We start from the raw sequence: 7,500 nt of genomic DNA, 5'->3' as shown, positions 1-7,500 counted from the left end.
GCTAGTCAGCCCTAACTTATACAACAACAATTATTACTTTTCTCTGGGATCAATTTCATTTCATCATTCAATCAATTCATTCATCAAACTTTTATTACATACAACTTTAGCTCATAAAACAACTTGACTCGTCTGTCTTTCCTTCCAAACGCCCTCTGCTGGCGGGGGGACAGAAAAAGCTTACGGCACCTGGTATTCCCAGGCGGTCTCCCATCCAAGTACTAACCAGGCCCGACTCTGCTTAGCTTCCGAGATCGGACGAGATCGGGCGTGTTCAGAGTGGTATGGCCGTAAGCAACTATGCTGGTCAAAAAAACCCTATATAAAGGTGGCATGGCACACACATAGCTTGCTTCAATACATACATACATGCATAGATGTATAGATGCATAGATAGATAGATAGATAGATAGATAGATAGATAGATAGTGTTGGAATTATATCTTTTTATAATTATATCTTTTTATGTTATGTTGGAATTATATCTTTTTATGTTATGTTGGAATTATATCTTTTTATGTTGAAAGTTACTGAGCTTAAAGTTCATCTTAGGTCACATCACGTGACAGTTAGAACTGCTGACTTATGCTAAATTGCTTGCACAGCTAGTCGAGCAGAAACTCTTGCAAGGCCGTCTTCCGCTTTCTTCTCTGATAATTGGCGTATATCTTCTTAGATAATTGCACAGCTAGTCGAGCAGAAACTCTTGCAAGGCCGTCTTCCGCTTTCTTCTCTGATAACTGGCGTATATCTTCTTAGATAATTGGCGTATAGCTACGATAGTTTTCATGACCTGTCTGCTTATCACCTCTTGCCAGGCCGTCTGCAAGGCCGTCTTCCTCTTTCTTCTCAGATAATTGGCGCACCATGACATCACCTGAATGTAGCCCACTGTCTTGCCTGCTATCTTGCAGCTGTTGTGATACCAGGTGAACCCCGCCTTCTGATGTGCATAAAATCCATGTGCTGCAAGTGCATCCTCGCACTCTGCAGGAAGTAATCTCCCATGAGACAAAGTGCCGAGAATATTCTCTTTGCAATTGAAAAATAAACTTTGAAGCTTCGACATTTCACTGAGTGTTTTGTTTATTTAACTCTGTTCAGAAATTGTCCACAACCAAGAGAAAACGAACACGAAGCTGGAGGACCAAGGGTCTTTAGGACCATATTATTTGGCTCCACTTCAACATTTGGTGACCCCGACGTGATCTTGGCTGGACTCCTGCCGGACAGAGACAACTCCAAAGGGTACCCCGACTTGTAAGGTAAGAGGAACTTTGCCTCTTAGGGCCTTGTCTCTGCCTGTCAGTATAAGGTTAAAATCTGTCTTTCCCTATTTGGAAAACGTTCTAGAATCATTGACTCGAACACCAGTGATTTGATTTAATAGACGTCTTTTTGTGAATGTCGAACCGGACGCTGTTTGGATTGATCGGTCTTTTAATTATACTTTGTGTCAGCGTCTGGTGGTTCTTACACCTAAATTATTCTTACAGTAAGAACACTCAACTAGGTTTACAGACGTTCAAACCTAGTTGTTTTAATGCTGCGGTTGCTCAAAGAGTTTGTGGGGTTGCCCCAGCTGATGACATTAGGCTGTAGAGGTTAAAGCAAACTATTGGCTAAAAACGTCTGGTAAATTCTTCCATAACTGAGTAGACTGAGAGGATTGTCTGGGACATCCTGCGCGCTAGAGATTTTGCGTCTGGGACGCCCGTCTGGGAATATTAGTGAAACGATCCGGGATCGTGGGTCGAGTGATACTGAGTTCCGTGTTGAGGTTCTCGGAGGAAACGACGCCGAATTTTCTTAACTAAATTGGGAAAAGGCCTAATAGAATTTACAATGGAAGGTGAATTCGATCGGGAAACAGACTGGTTCAACTGGAACTTAATTCCAGACGACCCAGATGGTGCACCATTAGAAAATCAAGCAAAAATTGCTATTTTAGTGGCATCCGAGGGACTGCCCACAAAGATCCGCAGTAAGACGGAGTCTGAAATGAAAGATTGGTTTGAAGATTGCTGTAAAAAAGGATGGTTACCACCGCTAACATCCAAAAAATCATTCGTCTTACTGATGAAAGAGGTTGAAAAAGCATGCATTAAAAAGTTAAATGTACTGGCCACAACTGTCTCTGCAACAAATAGAATCAGTATTCCAGGAAGGCGGGCACGAGAGTCATATGTAAAGGTGGAAAAAGTTAAGTCACATGTACGATTGCTGTCAATGGGAGGATCAGTCAGAGTAAGTAGACAAGAGGTCAAAGAAAAGTGTGCGTGGAATAATCCTGACCCGCCTCCTTATCTGGGGGAGAATTTTGCATCTGTTTTTTCCAAAACTAACCCGTTTGCCAGTAATCCTTATGCAGAATTACAACAGACTCTGACTCTGACTCAGACCAAACCAGACCCGCCGTCACTACACTTCCAGGCACCAGTCTGGAACATCACCAGCGGGAAACTGCACATGGATCAGACCGCCCCATCCGCGCCCACACCCGCGACTGAAGGTAAAGTGGTACCGGAACATGTCAGAATCATGGCCGCGCCCTGTGAACGAGCTAACAAACAGCTTAAAGATGAGTTTGAAGAAATCCTCAGGACCAGTAAAACTTATCCGGACCTGAGGCTTGCCCTGAGTGAGTTCAAGACGGAGCTGCTGCGCAGAGGGAATGCCTCCCGCAGCGTCAGAGACGAACTCCGTCAGAGGGTCCTACAAGCAGAACAAGAAGCGGAGGAACACTTCAAGACGTCACTCAAACATCATGAGGTATCATTTGACAACGAACAACATTCCACTTTACAGAAACAGGTGGCTGCACTTCAGGAACAGCTCTGTCGCCTCTCTTCCCGAGTGGAACCTCCCGTCTCCGCTCTTCCCCTCCCTTCTCTCCCTCCCCGGCCTCCAGCAGCGGAACCTCCCGTCTCCGCTCTTCCCCTCCCTTCTCTCCCTCCCCGGCCTCCAACCCCGCCTCCCTGTCAGCCCACCTCAGAGGGACCTGTGACTCGATCCAGAGCCGCTGTACAAGCTCCATTGATGGATACAGTGGACCCCAACTCCGGACGGCGTGTTGCCGTCTACCGCCCTTTCCCTGCAGCAGATCTCAATGCCATGCTTCAGACATTGCCACCTATTTCATCGGGGGGACGCAATTGGTTTGCATCCGTGCAGCGTCAGGCTATGGGCCACGACTTGTGTGGTGGTGACATGCAAATGATTTTAACTAAAGTATGTCCTTTGTCTATCTTACCACAGGTTCTAGAGGAAACAGGGGTGGGTCGTATGGCTAAAGATGAACCTCTAGACCACGAAAATTTGGACCGCATTGACGTAGGTCTTAACGCACATTTCCCTTTGCCTCTGTGTGCTGTCCATGACATGGTGTTCACTCCAAAAGTTGGAGAGGACGCGACTACTTACGTTGATCGGGCCAAAACTGAATATCACATTAAAACAGGTTTTCTACATAATACTTCGCCTTTCCATGACTCAGTCTTTCGAGCTTCCATTTTGAAGGGGATTCCCAAAACAGTGGTTACCGCCATGGAAAACATACCAGATCTGGCTGAAATGACGGATGACCGGTGGTGTTCCTGCCTGAGACACTTTCTGAGGAGACATGCCAAAGAAAAAGATACTAAGGTAGAAAAACATCAAACTGCTGTTTCTCAATTGACCGTCATGCAGATCCAGGACATCAAGAAGAAAGAGGACTCTGTTTCCTCTCCTGCCTCTGCTCTTCCACCTGATGATGCAGATAGAATGATGTATCAGTCGGGGCCACGATCTTGGGGTGGGGCTGACACTCAACATTACGTATGTTTCCGCTGTGGCAGAGAAGGTCATTGGGTCAAAGATTGCCCCGAGAGGCCCCCACCTAGGGGGCGTGGTCGTGGATTCCAACGCCCTCGTGGACGTGGCAGAGACATGGGACGGTGGCAGTCTCTAGATCGGCAGCAGTACCAACAGCGCCGCCCAGTGGACTCCAACCAAGGTTCGCCCGTCCCGAATCGCCAGCGTCTGCCCCCTGGTGAACAGTTCTCACAATGAAGATGCCCTGAACCCACGGACATAGGCATGCAGGAGCCTATGATCACCATTACGGTAGGAGGAGTGTCAACTCCTTTTATGGTTGATACTGGTGCCCGTTATTCCACCATCCAACGGCTTCCTCCTGGCGCCTATGTCACCAATGACGTAATTCCTTTAGTTGGGTTCAAGGGTGAAGAAATTGCCCTGCCAAAGACTTCCTCCATTTTGGTTTCTGCACACAACCAGTTATTAACTCACTCCTTTATCCTGGCTCCCTCCAGCCCTGCCAATCTTTTAGGGCGTGATTTAATGTGCAAGTTGTGTCCTTTGATAAAGTGTTCTGCCGACGGCCTGCAACTGATGTTTCCGGATGGATCATCCCGACTGTGCCTGTCTGCCACCAACCCCGTCAACACCATGTTTCCGGTACATGCCAAAGTTGCTGTGGTGTGCATGTATGCTGACATCTTTTGGGTTGTGATGGACACTGATGCTGGACAGTGGACTCCTGTTGAGACTTTCTGGACAAAGTGGTCGCCCTGGGTCCGTCACCTACGCCCCTATGATCTGGTCTCTGACGCTTTGCATTGTACTCTGTATTATGACAGGATGGAAGACACAATTTTCCTGGGAGCCTTCCAGGAGGTGGAAGGACTCCCGTGGGATCTCTCTCTCCAAGATCTCTACGTAGGACCTCAGGGTGTGGCTTGGGCCGTATCCTTGACGCCCAAACAGCAGAAGTGGTATCGTATGGATGATCCTCCAGATCCTTCGATGCCGCCTTGCTATCCTCATGTCTCCTTGGCTGTCTCCCCAAAACACACACAGAAAGATCTGGGTCCCTTCGTGAAAGCTTGCATCGATGCTGATGATTGGAAGCCGACATTCTACTCTGGTTTGCACTATTCTGCATCTCTTGACTCATATCGCATTTTGTCTCCAGAATTTGTGATCCCTTCCGTCCTAGAACACAGCGTCCTGGACAGGCACCATGGCAGAGAAACATCCGACAGCGATTTGGCACCTGCGCTGATTGACTCTCTTCCCGACTCCCTCTGGACCCAGGGTCCTACGGATGTCGGTCGTTGTGACGTCACGCCAGTCACGTTTCAAATGAAACCGGGTCCCATTTGGGTTCCTCAATATCCGGTTCCTGCGAAGGGTAAGGCCGGTGTAACTGAGACCATAAACGGGTTGCTTGAAGCTGGTGTGCTTGCTCTAATTGAAAGCTCTCCTTTTAATACACCCATTCTCCCTGTAGAAAAGAAAGGTACAGGCAAATGGAGGATGGTCCATGATTTGAGAGCTATAAATGCTGCAGTCACCACTCCCACCCTTCCGGTCCCGAACCCTCATGCTGCACTCTCACTGTTGTCGCCCTCTCACACTCACTTCACTGTCATCGACTTGGCTAATGCTTTTTTCAGTATTCCTCTTCATCCATCCATGAAACCTTATCTGGCCTTCACCTGGGATGGAAGGAGATACTCCTACAACTGTCTGCCCATGGGGTTCCTCCTTTCTCCTGGTCTCTTCAACGTCCATCTTCGTGAGCTTCTGAAACCTTTGTCTCTTCCGCCCGGTGTGCTCCTCGTCCAGTACGTCGATGACCTCCTGGTTGCGGCTCCATCAGAGCAATCCTGTCTGGACACGACTCACTCTCTGCTCCTTCGTCTCCATGAAGTAGGCCTTAAAGTTTCTAAATCCAAAATTCAAGTTGCCAGAACTCAAGTCTCTTTCCTTGGTCGCTGTGTATCCCGGATGGGCACAGGCCTCTCCTCCTCGCACAGAGAAGACATTTTACACTCTGCTCGTCCATCTACCGTGAAGCAAATGCTAGCTTTTCTGGGGTTGTGTAACTACTCTCGCCATCATGTTGTTGACTTCTCAGAGTGCACGCATCCTCTCCGTGCTATGGTCAAGGAAGTCGGCATGCGGAACCTTTCAGCCGCTTTGGCCTGGACTCCGGACGCTGATGCTGCCTTTTCTCACCTTAAGGCATGTTTGGCCTCTGCTACATCTCTTTCCATTCCTGACTACAATAAGATGTTTTTCCTCGATGTGGCTGAAAAAGCAAGCAGTGTTTCTGCTGTGCTTTTTCAAAAGGGGGATAGAGGAGAACGAAACGTCTGTATGTATGTCTCAACACCATTGGACAATTATGAAAAACGCCAAACGCCCTGTTCATCTTTTGCCTCAGCACTAGCTAGGTTGGTCCAGAAAACTGCCCACGTGGTACTTCATCATCCACTGACCATCAGAACTGGACACAGCACTGTCCAATACATCACAAGCCAATTCTTCACCATGACTGGAGGACGCCAACGCAAGATTGAATCGGTCATCACTCAACCACACATCATCTTCATCCATGAAGGGATCAATATGGCTGATGGTCTGATTGAAGGTACCCCACACTTTTGTACAGAAAAAGTCCAAGACGACACAAAACTCAGAGATGACTTGTACGAACAGCCATTGACTAACCCCGACATGACGTTGTTCACCGACGGATGTTGTTTTAAAGGCATGGATGGCCTGCAATCAGGTTTTGCCATAGTTCAACATCAAAACGACGATTTTGAGACAGTTAAGGAAGTCAGACTGGACGGACCACAGTCAGCACAGAGAGCTGAAATCCTAGCAGTCGCAGAAGCTCTAGGACTCGCAAAAGACCAAACTGTAAATATCTACACTGATTCTGCTTATGCTCATTTGGTTGTACATACTGCATTAAGTGAATGGCAACGGAACAATTATCAGACAGCAACAGGAAGTCCAATTAAACACCTGAAAGAGGTAATGCATCTCCAGGAAATGCTGATGTTGCCAAAAGCTGTTGCTGTTATCAAGTGTCCAGGTCATTCCAGAAAAAATGACCTGATTGCAAATGGAAACGCCGCAGCAGATGCAGCTGCTAAAAAGGTGGCAGGTTATCAGCCAGCACTCCAACTCTCGGTGAGTGACAAAGAAATTGATTGCAAAATAACGAATGATGTGATCCGAGAGTGGCAGGTGAAAGCTAGCCCAGAAGAAAGGAGTTTGTGGAAGGCAAAAGGGGGTGAAAAGAATGATGAAGGAATCTGGAACAAAGAAGGTAAACCTGTGCCGCCTCAAAAACAATTGAAAGTTTTGATTCAAGAAGCCCATGGACCATGCCACGTAGGCACGGACGAAACACTGAGACGTCTCTGTGGCTGGTGGCATCCGTTCATGAGAACAATTGTGAAAAGTGAACTGCAGGACTGCAGTGTTTGCAATAGGCATAATTGCCTGCCAACAACTAAACCACCTCCAGGGGTGCAGGACCAGGAAGTGACAGCACCTGGTCAGGTAATTTCAATGGATTTTACCGACATGATCCAATCGGTTAATGGGTATCGATACCTGTTAGTGATTGTTGACTCTTTTTCAGGATGGCCTGAGGCTTATCCATGCAGAGCAGAGACAGCAGCTTCTGTAGTG

General features: G+C 47.6%; 1 non-coding gene across 1 annotated transcript; it reads right to left on the bottom strand.

Annotated features, from left to right (window-relative positions):
• Positions 1 to 177: 177 nt before the first annotated feature.
• On the bottom strand, positions 178 to 296 carry LOC137597426 (5S ribosomal RNA). The gene has a single exon (XR_011035800.1). It is a non-coding gene; the product is annotated as a 5S ribosomal RNA (ribosomal RNA).
• Between the last annotated feature and the right edge of the window lie 7,204 nt (positions 297 to 7,500).

The sequence above is a fragment of the Antennarius striatus genome, chromosome 6 (assembly GCF_040054535.1).
Source record: "Antennarius striatus isolate MH-2024 chromosome 6, ASM4005453v1, whole genome shotgun sequence".
NCBI lineage: Eukaryota > Metazoa > Chordata > Actinopteri > Lophiiformes > Antennariidae > Antennarius > Antennarius striatus.
This window is presented reverse-complemented; position numbering and strand designations above follow the sequence as displayed.